The 14,335-nt window shown below is 37.2% G+C and overlaps 1 protein-coding gene across 9 annotated transcripts in view; it reads right to left on the minus strand.

Annotated features, from left to right (window-relative positions):
* The window catches only part of F8 (coagulation factor VIII), a 198,570-nt gene that overhangs the window by 84,018 nt on the left and 100,217 nt on the right, over positions 1-14,335 (minus strand). The gene's annotated exons all lie outside the window — the stretch shown is intronic.

The following is a 14,335-nucleotide window of genomic DNA, read 5'->3' on the forward strand; positions in this document are numbered from 1 at the left end:
TGAGAAAGTTACTTAAGCTTTCTGAACAATAGGTTTCTAATTTGCAAATGAGGCTAATAGTATCTACCCCATCATATAATATAATGAAATCACATAACACAATACCTAGCATCCACCATCACCTACTTGCAGAATACGTAAGCACAAGGAAGAAGCATTTAGGTCTAGGATCCAGCTAATATAAAATTCTACCATGATACTAGCAATACTAATTTCTACCATGGCTGGGCATGGTGGCTCACGCCTGTAATCCCAGCACTTTGGGAGGCTGAGGCGGGTGGTCAGGAGATGGAGACCATCCTGGCTAATGCAGTGAAACCCTGTCTCTACTAAAAATACAAAACATTAGCCGGGCATGGTGGTGCATGCCTGTAGTCCCAGCTACTTGGGTGGCTGAGGCAGGAGAATGGCGTGAACCCAGAGGCGGAGCTTGCAGTGAGCCCAGATTGCACGCCACTGCACTCCAGCCTGGGTGACAGAGCAAGACTCCGTCTCAAAAAATAAAATAAAATAAAAATAAAAATAAAAAATAAAAAATAAAATTTCTACCATAAGCAAGATTAGCTGACTGAAGGAATGCAATAAATTATAATAGGCTAATTCCATGGTGGTAAAGTAGATGCATAAACGTAAGAGACAAGATATACCTTTACCAAGCTACCCGTTGGGTACCTCAACAGCCTTGTCATTTCACACAGTCTTTGCTGGGAAGATCTTAACTGTATCTATCTTCTCCTCAAGGGAAGCTGCTCCCAAAAGCCCTGTGAATGCCTACATTCTATGTGCAGCCAAATTATCAATCAAGTGGCAAAGGAGAATAAAAACATATTCTAACATATAAAGACTCAGAAAATCTACCTCAAATGTCACCATTCTCAGGAAGTGATTACGGAATGTTTGCCACCAAAATAAAGGAGTATATAAAACAAGAGAAAGACCTGGTATCCAAGAACCAGGTACCTATCCTGAGGGAGGATAAATAAAAGTCCCAAGTTGATAACTGAGCCTCAGGCCTAGAGAGAACCAGCTCAGACTGGAGTAGGGGGATGCATGCCTCTAGGAGGTCAATCTGTAAGCAAAAAGGAATACATCATATGATGGAACTCTTGAAAAAAAGAGGATAATTCAAAGGAAGACATTATAAGAAAAACAGGGAAACAATGAAAGATTCTGGTTAAACTAGTTACCAAAATGGACTTTTACTTACCCTCCCCTCTGAGAAGGGCCTGGTATTAGGAATGGTGATCAAGCTGGAGTTTAGTTTTAACTGCTTGGGTTAAAATTTTGTAATGAAAATATCTTTTTGTATTGTATGTGTGACTAATGGTAAATTTAAAACAATATAATTAATTAACACATTTCAATCCAAGTGCTTAAAGAAGAGTTGGTTGTTTGATGAAAAAGTCAATAAAATAAATAGCCAAACAAAAATTAAGAAATTTCACATATACAAAATTTGAATAAAAGGGACATAATTACAGACACAAAGAAAATGAAAATAATTGTAATTCCCTTGGAGACACCTCAGCTGTCAATCTCCTCCTCCAACTTTTGACACAGGTACAAGCTACCTGGCCAAGTTTGGGGTCTAGTCAGCACTACAAATATAGCTCAGTCTCTGCCTCTGTGATCAAACCAGGGCTTTCACTGAACTAATTAATTCTGTAAGCTATTATCTGATCTTGAAACTAGTAATACTACCAAAGCAACTCAGAGAGACAGAGCCCAGCTGATCACATCCTGCACAGACAGTAAAGGAAGTAAGAGGAGAGAAGCCACCATAGAAGGCATATAAAAGTCCAGTAGAAACTAGATATTGGACTGGGGTTAGTTTATCTTAACCTTTCTTCTAGTTGTTGAGTTGAGAAGGGAATTCAACATCCATTAAGTAGATAGAGAGTTAAGCTAAGAGCAAGCCACTTATCCTCTCTGCTAGCAAACCTTGATCAGAACATTTTTGTACCTTGTTTAAGGATAAGAGAAGACATGCAATCTATAAAGATACTACAGAACAGGGAGAAGGAAACAGAAGTCAGGAAACTTAGAAGCAATACCTACTTTTGAAAGTAATCCACTGCAGATTCTAGAGGAAAAGTAAGAACAAATATCTTGCCATGCTAAAACACAAGAAGACACAGCTTCCATAATTTAAAACCACAAAGACATAGCTTCTATAATTTAAGACTGGAAAGGGCATACACAAGATGAAATGGTAGTTCAACTAGACAAAATAGAAAAGAATAATTATAAGAAAACTTAACACAAAACAAGAGATGATCAGTTTATGTGTGTATGGGTTCCAATAAAGCCTTACAAAAACAGACAGGAGACCAGACTACCCAAGGCCCATAGTTTGCCCACTCCTGAGGTAGATGGTCACCCACTGTGCCTTTCACGGGGTTTCAAAAGATGACCAGTTTTTAAAGTGGCAAAGAAAGGTCTGGTCTTTCTTCTTGCTCCTTTCAGAAATTGCTGCAAATAATTAAAGACAGAGCACAATTAAGCTGGAAGATATCTGAAGCCATGAAACCACAAAATAGAAGTATAGTTAATATAAAATGGGTATCAAAAGATACAAAGAGTGGAGGCTCATGGCTGGCAGATTTCAGAAAAGTCCAAGAAGACATACTTCTTCATATCTTATACCTCCATATCTTCCCCATTTTTTATATCAAAGTCTAATTATTCCTCCTACTTCAGCCTCCCAAAGTGCTGGAATTACAGGCGTGAGCCACTGCTCCAGGCCTTGTTTCTTTCTTCTGTCAAGGTGTAAGTATGACACTTTGATATGAAAAACAGTTAGTCATTCATTATAACAATGGGATCAGGGTCTACAAGCTGGCATCGGTGGTTTTACTGGACTCCTTTCAACACAAGTCTCAAAAGGTAGGAAAGATGGGACCAGAACAAATAATCACACTGACAAGCCATTTTTGCAGTGAAAGTCTGTTTTGTAAGGTGGGAAGGGGAGGAAAGAAATTCTGAAGTGTAAACAACTCTGCAGCTTTGATCTTGATGGGCTAGAGAGAAGTAAAGGCTGAAAACTCACACATACAATCAATACCTTTCATAAGAGAATTCCTGCTAATCTAAAACTCACTCCTAATGCCTCATTAATATTAATATATCCACATAAACTTTCCGCAAAAAGTTTATTTAGGACAAACTCACCTCAGTGATAAATAATAAGCAAAAAGGATCAAGATACTACAAGATAAAAGGAAGAAAGGAACAACAAGGCCAGGTGCAGTAGCTCATACTGGTAATCCCAGCACTTTGGGAAGCTGAGGTTGGAGGATTGCTTGAGCCCAGGAGTTCAAGACCAGCCCAGGCAACAAAGCAAGACCCTGTCTCTACAAAAAATAAAAAACTTAGCCTGGCATGATGGTGCATGCCTGTAGTCCCACTACGTGGGAGGCTGAGGTGGGAGGATTGCTTGAGCTCAGGAGATTGAGGCTACAGTGAGCCATGATGATACCACTTACTCCACCCTGGGCAACAGAGTAAGACCTTGTCTCAAAAAAAGAGAAAGGAACAACAAAAACAAATAAAAGAAGAGCAGTAATCAAAAAAATGTTGCCAAGGAAAAGATAAAACTTGTAACCAAACATGTCACCATAATCTAATGAGATTACCACATCTGAAAACCAAAGTCTAATGTAGAATTAGCTATAAGAATTTATAGAAGACATATGGGTCACTGGAACAGAATGGAGAGTTCAGAAACAAGTTCTCACATTTATGGTCAATTGATTTTCAACAAGGGTGTCAAGATGACTTAATGGGAAAAGAATCATATTTTCAACAAATGGTGCCAGGACAACTGGATATTTACATGCAAAAGATAAAAAAGAGGTTAGACCTCTTCTTCACACCATACACAAAAATTTATTCAAACTAGATCATAGACATATATGTAACAGCTAAAACTGTCAAACTCTTAGAAGAAAATATGGAAGTAAATGTGGCCTTGGGCGAGGCAAAGCCTTCCTAGATGTGACATCAAAAGTACAAGTGACACAAGAATAAAAAGATAAATCGTATGCCATCTATGAGTTCATCAGTTAACTCAACAACCCAGGAAACAATTATTGAAGTAAAAATAGGTCAATAAATGGGAACAAAACTGAACAACTAGAAGGAAAAATAGTGAGAAAACAAACTAGAACAGTGTACTCAAGAACTGTGTGACAAATTGAACAGTATAACATATGTAAATGCGATACCAGAAGAAGAGAAAAAATTAGAAACAATATTTGAAGACACAGATGATAAATATTTTTCAAAATTAATGAGATACCAAATCACAGATTGAAGAAGCCTAGAGAATGCCAAAGTAGAACACACACACACACACACACACACACACACACACACACACACGAAAATCAAAGTAAAGAGCTTGAAGGCATCCAGATTTTTAAAAACAGATACATTATATACAGTTGAACACAAATGGGAATTACAGCAAACTTATTGTGAAAAACTATGCAAGCAGAAACAATGGAGTGGCATTTTTAAAGTGCTGAGGGAAAACCAATAAAACAAAATGTAATAAAACAAAAACAACAACCACAAACCCAGAATTCTATACAAGGTGAATATATAATTCAAAAACATAAATAAAGACTTTTCAGAGAAGCAAAACCTGACAAAATTAATTAACCAACAGACTTGCACTACAGAAAATGTTAAAAAAAAAGACACACTGTAAACATAAGGATACAGATAGGTTGAAAAGAAAAGAATGGGAAACATATACCACACAAACATTAACCAAAATAAAGATGATAGTGCAGGTGCATAAATTTTAGACAATGCAGACATTTAAGGCAACAAGTAGTACTTCAGACAAAAAGGACATTTCACAAAGATGAAAGAATTGATCTAATAAGAATACAATCTTAAATTTGTAAGCACCTGATTTTATTTTGCCTTATTTATTTTGAAACATCTTACTAACAAATACAAACAGCAAAATAACAAACTCAACAATCATAGAGATGTCACAGTTTCCTCCATGTCTGTCAGAAATGACAAAATATCAGGAAGTTTATAAGGATTTTAAAAACATGATAAAGCAACTTGACATAATAGACAAATATATGACACTCTACCCAACAACAGCAGAGACATATTTGTTTCAAATGCAGTGGGCCATTTACCAAATTAAATTATTTACTGGGCATACAGCAAGTCTCAACAAATTTCAAACGATTGAGATAATACAGAGTATGTTATGTGATCACAGTAAAACAAGTAAATCAGCAACAGAGAGAGAGCCAGAAAATCTCCATATGTTGGGAAATTAAAACACTGTAAAATAACTGTGAATAAAACAAGAAATAACGTAAAAATTATAAAATATTTTAAACTCAATGATAGTAAAAATATGACTCATCAAAATTTGTGATATGGGGTTAGAGCAGTATATAAAGATAAATGTATAGCACTTTTAAAAAGTAAGAAATGTTGAAAATCGATGAACCAAGTTTTAATCTGAAGAAGTCAAGAAGAAAAAGAAAACTGAATCCAAAGAAAGTATTGGAATAATAACAAAAGACCAGAAATAAATGAAATGAAAAGCAAAATAAAAATAAAAATTCAACATAGAAAATAAACAAAGTAAAAAAATGTTTTAAAATTCCATGACCTGCTGAACAAAGCAAAAATTTGATCCTATGGTAGGATTAGTAAATTTGATGAACCTATAACAAAGCTGATAAACTTAAAATAGTTAAAATATAAATTAAAATATCAGGTATGAAAAGGGAGGCATCAGCACAGACATTATAAGGATGACAAAAGAACATTACAAATAACTTACTTCAAGTAAATTAAACAACTTAGTTGAAATGGACATATTTCTAGAAAAACACAACTGATAAAAACTGATACCAGAAGAAATAGAAAATAACATTAAATACGAAAGAATAAATTTTACAAAAATGTGCAAGACCTGTACACTAAAATTTTACAAAAATATTGCCAAGAGAAAATTTAAAAGATCTAAATAAATAAATAAATAAATAAATAAACAAACAAACTAACTATGCTCATGGACAGGAATGCTCAATATTGTTAAGATGTATGCTCCCCCAAATGGATCTATAGAGTCAATGTAATTCCTATCAAAACCTCAGAAGATATTTTTGTTGATAAAATTGACAAGATGATTCTAAAATTTATATAAAAATCAAAGAGAGCAAAGTTGGAGGAATTATACTAACAAATATTAAAACTTACTATAAGATAATACGTTACTGGTACAAAGACAGACCAATAAGTCAATGGAATATAAGAGATCAGGGGTTGGCAAACTTTTTCTGTAAAAAGCAACATAGTAAATATTTTAGGTTTGTAGATACATATGGTCCATGATACATATTATTTGTTTTTTTGCTGTTTTTTTGTTTTGTGTGACAATTCTTTAAAAATGTAAAAAAATTCTTAGCTCAATGCCATATAAAAACAGGCTGCAAATTTGGCTTGTGGAACATAACCTACCCCTAAAATAGAGTACAGAAACAAAGCTATAGTGATATGGTCATCAGATTCATGGCAAAGACAACAGTGCAATTCAGTGAGGAAATTATTTTTTTCCAACAATTGGTGCTAAAGCAATTGAATATCCATATGGAAAAATGAACTTTTATTTGCATCGCTCCATCAAAATTCATTAAAAATGAATCATAAACTTAATTGTGAACAATAGAACAATCAGACTTCTAGAAGAAAATATTTAAAATATGTAGAAAGAATATATAGAAGGATGGCATCATGTTCTTAGGATAGGCAAAAATTTCTGAAACAGAATACAAAACGCACTAACCATAAAAAACTGAAAAATAAGAATTAATTAAATGTAAGAACTTCTATTAACCATAATGCACCCTTAAAGGAGTGAAAAGACAAACCACAGACTGGGAGAAAACATTCACAATACATAAATCCAACCAAGGACTTGTATCTAGGCAAAATAAAGACCCATTCTGACCAAAAACTGACAGGGAAATTTTACCAGCCAACCCACACTGAAGGAAGTTCCAAAGAAGTTTCTTCAGACAAAAAGAAAATGATCATAGATGGAAGCAAGAAATGCAGAAAAGAATGAAAGAAATGAAAGGTGTAAATATATATATATATACACACATACACACACACAAATGATATTGATTACATAAAACAATAATAATGTCTTATGGGGTTTAAAATAGATGTAGAATTCAAATAAATGACAAGAGTACAAAAGGTAGGAGTAAGAAATGGCGTCATGTTGTTTGAAAGTCTTTGCATTGTCTGGGAAGTGGTAACAAATTAAATTAGACTTTAGTAAGTCAAGAATGCATGCCGTAACCTTTAAGATATCCCATATGAAACAGTAGAAGAATGTAAACTAACAAATGAATAGAGTGAAAATGAAATAATAAAATAATAATAAATAATAATAAAGACTCAATTCCAAAGGAAAGAAAGCAGAGAAAAACGATAATAAAACAGGTGGGACAACTAGAAAGCAAATAAGATGCGAGATTTAAATCCAAATATATCAGTAAATCCACTGAGCGTAAAGGATCAATTACATCAACTAAAAGATCAATATTATCAGACTGGATAATAAAATAAAAACCAATTATTTGTTGTTTACAAGAGACGCATGCAACTGTAAGAATGGGGAAACACTGCAAATAAAAGTAAGGAAAAAAGAAATACTGTACACAAACTAAAATAAAGCATATGTAATAATATCAGACAAAGTAGATTTTAAGATGATGAACATTAGTAGATTTAAAGAGGAGGATTTTATAATGACAAAAGGGGCATACCCCAAAGGATATAACAATTATACATTTGTACATACTAGTAATACAGTCTCAAAATATATTTTAAAATTGACAGAATTAGATAGACAAAATCACAATATAGTAGGAGATATTAACACATCACTCTAACTGATAGAAGAAACAAAACTTAATTGGAATTTTTATGTAGAAAATCACTGTCTTTGGTTCTCCTTTCTTACTGAACCAAAGACAGTGATTTTCTAGAAGTCAAGTGAAGAAAGTTTCAAGAAGAAAGTGACCAACTCCATCAACTGATGCTGAGAGGTCTGGTAGGTCAAGGTTTGGGAATTGTTGAAATTGGCAAGTTAGAGGTCAATTTTGACTTCTTCCTTGAAAAGAACTTGTTCAGTGGAATGGTGCAAATGAAAGCCTCAACTGTACCCTCAAGTACACTAGGACATAAAATTATGATTTTTATTTTATTTTATTTTGAGATGGAGTCTTGCTCTTGTCGCCCAGGTTGGAGGGCAATGGCATGATATCAGCTCACTGCAACCTCTGCCTCCCGGGTTCAAGTGATTCTCCTGCCTCAGCCTCCAGAATAGCTGGGATTACAGGCACACACCACCACGCCCAGCTAATTTTGTATTTTTAGTAGAGACTGGGTTTCTCCATGTTGGTCAAGCTGGTCTCGAACTCCTGACCTCAGGTGATTCGCCTGCCTTGGCCTCCCAAAGTGCTGGGATTACAGGTGTGAGCCACCATGCCTGGCCAAAATTATGATTCTTATGGGCAAGTTTTCTCAAACCTTCAAGAAATCCATGGTTCCTGGATTATTTAAACTGTTTTGGAACATAGAAAAAATGGTATGCTTGTGATTTCTGTACAAAGCTAGTATAATTCTAATATTAAAAATATTAAAATGGCACAAAAAGGCAAAGGAGTTAATCTCATTTATTAATATAGATGTACATTATTCTAAATAAAATATAAAAATAGTGCTTAACAATATATTAAAAGAGTAATATACCCTTAGCTCATATTCTAAGATAATTCTCAGAAGACAAGGTTTGATTTGCTTTTTTTAGAAAGGAGAAATATTGTTAAATATATATACCTCTCTTCCACCCATTCTCTCAATATTATATCACAAGTTTTGGTTAAATCAATTTCTGGTATTCATATCATTATAACTATGTAAACATTTGTTCACGGATGAGCCATGTAGTGTACTATGCTTAAATATTTTTCTTGTAAAATTTTGTTTATACTGGGGTTAATAATTGGCTCATTTTTTGTTTTACTAGTTTTTCTGTATACTTATTACTACTTCACCCTTAAACTGACAGAACCATGAAACTCCTTTCAACACAATTATCTTATCATCTGCCAAATCAGCTCAATGTCTCCTGTATTTTCATCGCCTTTAGACTTTGTTTTGCTTCTCCCATATAGACTGGTTGTTCAATAAGCCTGCTACACAGGTGTTAGTCTGGGATCTTCATTGACCCTCCTCCTGGGAATTCGCTTTGCCTGTCTATTGTGTTGCATACCCTGAATCCTGGATCCCAAGATTTTCCTTTTCATTGATTCGCTTTATCATCTTGGTAGAGTACATCCTCTAGTATTTTCCCAAGAATATAAAAATTGCACAGGAGATAAATTTTTCAGAGTTTGCTGACAAGTTTTGTAGAGAAGTGGCATTTTGTAGAGAAGTGGCAGGCAATGATCATCCCAGAACAAAAAGGGGGAAGAGAAAAAAGCAGAACTCTAAATAGTTTTTTCTAATCCATTTTCTCATTGTTGCATACAATGCCCTGCTCTTCATTTTGCAGCCACCCACCTCCCCTACATACATATCATTTCAATACAACCATAAAAAGGGGCAGCTGTTGTGGAAAACATTCTGGCAGTTAGTTCCTGAAAAAGTTAAACATAGAATTGCCATGTGACTCAGAAATTCTACTCCTGAGTACATACCTCAAATAATTGAAAACAAGTGTTTAAACAAATACTTGTACATGAATTTTCATAATAGCACTACTCACAATAGCCGAAAGGTGAAAATGACCCAACTATTCATCAATAGATGAGTGGATAAGCAAAATGTTTTCTATCCATACAATGGACTACTATTCATCCATAAAAAGAATGATGTACTGATACATGCTACAGTGTGAATGAATCTTGAAAACAATATGCTAAGTGAAATAAATCAGATACAGAGGGCAAATATTGTATGGTTCCATTTATATGAAATGTCCAGAATAGAGAAATCTACAGACAGAAAGTAGATCAGCAGTTGCCAGGGGCTGGGAGAGGAGGAAATAGGGAGTGACTTCATAATGGGTATGGGGTTTCAATAAAATAAACAAATAAAAGGGACCAGACTTTACCATATTAAACACAGGAAATCTTCCTTAGGCATTTTGTTTAGTTTGAGCTTTGTAATCAATGATACTATATTAAAATTTCCCATCAAAGAATATAAAACAGAGTTTTAATTTGTCTTTAGAAGTAAGTGATCACCAAAGTAGCTTAAATGTTTCTCAAATTATTGATATCTAATATTTTTCTCTGCCTACACAAACACACACACATTTTCTCTCTTTGTTTTAGACAATTACAACCATATTATACATATCATTCTATAATAGGTTTATTATATTGTATATATGTTTTTCCACCTAGTTGTGAATATTTTCAATGTCATTAGATATTCTTCCATTTAATCATTTTTAATGGCTTCACAGGATTCTTACAATATGGACAAGCCACACTTAACTAATCCCCTATTGTTGGACATTTACATTTCCTCCAAGTGTTTACTAGTCCCTTTATAGGTAGTTCTGCCATATATACCCTTGTATACAATCTTTTTGCATTTATTTATTTGTTTATTTATTTAGAGACAAAGTCTCACTCTGTCGCCCAGGCTGGAGTGCAGTGGCATGATCTCAGCTCACTGCAACCTCCGTCTCCTGGGCTCAAGCAATTCTCCTGCCTCAGCCTCCTGAGTAGCTGGGATTACAGGCGCCTGCCACCTTGCCAAGCTAATTTTTTTTTGTATTTTTAGTAGAGACAGGGGTCTCCCATGTTGGCCAGGCTGGTCTCAAACTCCTGACCTCAGGTGACCCGCTCGCCTCGGCCTCCCAAAGTGCTGGGATTATAGGCGTGAGCCACTGTGTCCGGCCCATTCATTTATTTTTACATATTTTTAAAGTATCTACTATATGCCAGGCACCATAGATATTGGGGATGTGGTGATTAACAAAATAGACTAGGTCTCTGCTCTCAGAGAGCTTACAACTTAGTTGGGAGACAGATAAAGACATAAACACACAAACATAAATAAGCAAGATACTTTCAGAGATGTTACTGGGGTTCTTCCAGGTTCCTCACTCACTTCCCACAAAAATATATCACTTGAAGTAATATAAGTTTCCAGGTATGAAAGTAAATGTGTGATTATGTATGATGACATTAGTTTTTATTCTCTAGAAACTTCCCCATGAGCACTTATCTCCAGAAATGCTGTAAGAGTAAGACAGTAACTACAATCTGCAGGTAGTTCTATGTTCTTCCCTCTGTAGATGGTGGGGGTTGGAGGGGCCAGGAAGCATGCAGTGGCCTAGTGCTTGTTAGTAAGCTGCGTGAACATAGAAGTCTGTGTTGGACTTAGGGTTGATAGTCTCAAAAGCCTTGCAGTGGTTATTGAGGGAGAGAGAGGAAGAGATGCTGAAAGCCACATTTGTTCTGGAGGCCTCACAATGGTTTGGGGATATATGTGCAGAAGATTACTATGCATTTCCCAAGGTCTTCTAGGTGGTATTTATCCAGCAATACCAATGTTCACAAGGCACATACAAATATTCACAAGCCTTGTGAAAATGAGGTTCACATGTTCATTGCATATTTAAATATATGTTTACAACTATAGTTTAGCAAACACATTTGAAAATTAGGCTTTTCAGTGGGCTTGAGGTATACTCCAGTGTGACACCAGCTGTAGTGGCCATGGGAGTGCCTGTGCCACTCCTTCCTGAACTCCAGGTGATGCAGTGCAGGGAAACACAGCTTCCACTTGGGAGAAGGAGAGGGAAGAATACAGAGGACTTTGTCTCGCAACTTGGGTACCAGCTCAACTACAGTAAAATAAAGCACCAGGCAGATTTTTGAAACCCCCAATCCTAGGCCTTTGCTTCTGGATGGCATTTCTAGACCCACCCTGGGCCAGAAGGGGATTCACTGCCCTGGAGGGATAGACCAAGTCCAGGCAAGATTTACCACCTGATAGCTAAAGTGGCCTTGGGCCTTGAATAAACAGCAGCAGTAACTGGGCAGCAGCAGTCATGGGCCTTGGGGAGCCTAGGTATTGCACTGGCCTGAGAGACTATGGGATTCAGGTGCAACCCACCACAATGCCAGCTGTGGTGACCATGGGAATGCTTGCATCACCCCTCCCCCAACTTCAGGCAAGCCAGCATGGAGAGAGACTCCTGCCTGGAGGAAAGTGAGGGAAGAGAGTAAGAGACCTTTCCTGGGAATCCAAGGAATTCTCCCTTATCTTCCCCAAGTCCACCAAGTCTGTATATCTAGGAGTCTGCAAAAGTCGCAGCATTCCTGGGCTTAGAGTACCCCCAAGTGCTGAAATGACCATAGTCATCTAAATAACAACACTCAATCCCCTTTGAATTTTTGGAAAGCCCTCTCAAGGATGGGTACAAATAAGCCCAGCCTGTGAAGTTTGGAATAAATACATAACTCTTCAATGACCAGACATGAATGAACACCCACAAGTATAAAAAACAACAAAGAAAATATGACCTCACCAAATGGACTAAATAAGGAACCAATGACCAATCCTGGAGTGATGGAGATATGTGACCTGTCAGACAGGGAATTCAAAGTAGCTGTCTTGGCTGGGCATGGTGGCTCATGCCTGTAATCCCAAAACTTTGGGAGGCCAAGACAGGTGGATCACTTGAGCCCAGGAGTTTGAAACCAGCCTGAACAATAGGGCAAAACCCTGTCTCTACTATTATCTATCTATCTATCTATCTACCTATCTATCTATCTATCTATCTATCTATCTATCTATCCATCCATATACTGGGTGTGGTGGCACACACCTATAGTCCCAACTACCTCGGAGGCCGAGGTGAGAGAATCACCAAATCACCTGAGCCAGGGAAGTCGCGGCTGCAGGTTACAGAGTAAGACATATATATATGTGTATATATAGTAAGACATATATATATATGTGTGTGTATATATATATATAGCTGTCTTGAGGAAGTTCAATGAACTTCAAGATAACACAAAGGAGGAATTCAGAAATCTACCACAGAAACTTAACAAAGACATTGAAATGATTTTAAAAATCAAGAAGAAATTCTAGAGCTGAAACATTTACTAGACAAACTGAAAAATGAATGAGTCTCTCAACAGCAGAATTGATCAAGCAGAAGAAAGAATTAGTGAGTCTGAAGACAGGCTATATGAAAATACATAGAGGAGAAAAAAGAAAAAAAGTTAAAAAAGAAGAAAGCATGCCTACGAGATCTAGAAAATAGCCCACAAGGGCAAATCTAAGAGCTATTGGCCTTAAAGAGGATGTAGAGAAAAAGATCATGGTAGAAAGTTTATTAAAAGAAATAATAATAGAGCTCTTCCAAGATGGCCAACTAGACATAGTCAGGAAGAGGATCTCCCAACAAGAAACCAGATTATCGAGAAGACACTCCAAGCAGATCTATGGGAAGGAAGGCATTGAGAGTGGACTGAGGGAGGATACAGACCCTGGGCTGAAGGGGAAGGAATCTTGGAACCCTGCATGGGGGCTGCCAAGCACCAGGACTCATTCCTGGCCCCAAGTAGCTCCTGGTGAATGGATGAGTTAAATAGGCAAGGAGTGGCTCATTCTCACCACGGACCCCCAGAATCCTAGCTGAAGAAGACTCCTTGACCCCCATGGGCATTTCAACTGACAGGGAGAGCTGCTTGGAGAGGTGGACAGGACAGAATTCCAGCCTTTGCGGAGCCTAGAGGGTTTGGCATGGGAAGGGTTGCAGTGGAGCACGGCCAGGGATGCCCATCCCCCAAGGCTCACCATGTTCTTCTAGGTGGCTTTGGCCTTTGTTGACTATCAGACCTGGACAGAGCAGGGCAGTCTTGCCTGTGGGATGGGGCCAGTCTGATCTGAGCACCCTCTGTCTGCCAGCCTCTGTTGGGGTCCCTACGTGGCTGCACCCACTTGCAGTGCAGCCTTGGATGCTCAACCAGGGCACTTCCTGGTGGCCACCACCATAGCTCCTTTACTGGCAGACCCTGCCTAATCATTGGAGAGCTTCAGTAGATGGGCCTCTGCCAACTCACACCCACTCACCTGCAGCCTCCCCTCACCACTTTGCCGGCATAAACTTGGCCACAGCCTCCCTCCACTGCTTTGCTGATGCGCAGGGCATGTGGACCTTATCATCCTGTTGCCACCAGTGCACGTGCATGTGAATGTTGCTACCACTCCTTTTCCCTCACCAGCATGTGCACAC

The sequence above is a fragment of the Macaca mulatta genome, chromosome X (genome assembly GCF_049350105.2).
Source record: "Macaca mulatta isolate MMU2019108-1 chromosome X, T2T-MMU8v2.0, whole genome shotgun sequence".
Lineage (NCBI taxonomy): Eukaryota > Metazoa > Chordata > Mammalia > Primates > Cercopithecidae > Macaca > Macaca mulatta.